The 1,091-nt window shown below is 43.8% G+C and overlaps 1 pseudogene; it reads right to left on the bottom strand.

The window, feature by feature from the left end:
- Positions 1 to 228: 228 nt before the first annotated feature.
- LOC117717361 (phosphatidylethanolamine-binding protein 1 pseudogene) lies at positions 229 to 804 on the bottom strand (annotated as a pseudogene).
- Positions 805 to 1,091: the final 287 nt, after the last annotated feature.

Here is a 1,091-nt window from a genome sequence, read left to right as displayed (position 1 = left end):
TGTTTAAACCAACAATATAATGACTCCATCAGAATACCAGGCATTTCTTAAGATGGAGCCTCAATTCAATCAAACACAAACTGGGATGTGACAAGCTAGAATCCTAAGAATGGGCAGCAAGACACGCTAAACCTCTATCCTAGCACAGCTTGGGAATTCCTCTGAGGATTTAGGAAGAAGGGGAGAAATAGCATGCTTTAAACAATTTGATAATACTGTGGGAGATCCTCAGAACTGCTGGTTCCTACTTCCCAGACACATGCTCATAAGTTTGGGCCAGTCATCTCACTGTGTCTGCTAATACGTGCCTGTCTAGGACTCCTGGGTGACAACTTTTGGCTGAAGGCTAGCACCTTGAACTTGCTGCTGTGATCTCTAGACCTGTTGCTGAGGATGGGGTGGGTCATCACAGTTTAGTGGCTTGTCCTGCTCATACACTAGCCAGATGTAGTGGTGAAGGCCTGTACCACTGGGAGGCCCAGAGCCCACATAATCTGAGAGGAACGTGCCACTGTTATAATTGCCCTTCATGTTTACCACCAAAATATGGTACTACTCTCTGAATTTGGGGTCCTTCCTGCTAGGAACATCTGGGAGTGTAAGGAACAGGCTGTAGAGTTTCTCTGGATCAAGATCATCCAATGAAGTGTTCCTGGGCCTATTCTTAACCTGGAAGGGCAACAGTGCTTTGTCCAGCTTGTTCATTTTCATGCCATCATAGACGATCCACAGCACATGCTGGACCCATTACTCACCCTTTTACAGGCTCAGTGGCCAGGCCCATTGACAGATGTGGGTGGGCATCGTGATGACAGGAACAGGGACATGCACATATAGAGTCCTAGGTGCCAGAATAAAAAATTCTAGTGGGGACCTATTTGATCCCAAGTTCTCCTATTTGTACTGACTGAATTTATCTCTTTTGTTGAACCTGATTACCTGTGGTCTGTATGACTCCAATTGAAAATGCCATTAAAAATTAATCTTTAGTTTTCAGTTGGAATTTTTATTCTCTTTGTAGACTTCTATCTGCTAAACTTAGCATACAAAGTTCTTGTTTTTCTGACATCAGGGAAATATTCAGAGAAATG

This window comes from Arvicanthis niloticus, chromosome 11 (assembly GCF_011762505.2).
Source record: "Arvicanthis niloticus isolate mArvNil1 chromosome 11, mArvNil1.pat.X, whole genome shotgun sequence".
Taxonomy (NCBI): domain Eukaryota; kingdom Metazoa; phylum Chordata; class Mammalia; order Rodentia; family Muridae; genus Arvicanthis; species Arvicanthis niloticus.
The sequence above is the reverse complement of the archived record's forward strand: the minus strand, read 5'-3'. Positions and strand labels throughout refer to the sequence as shown.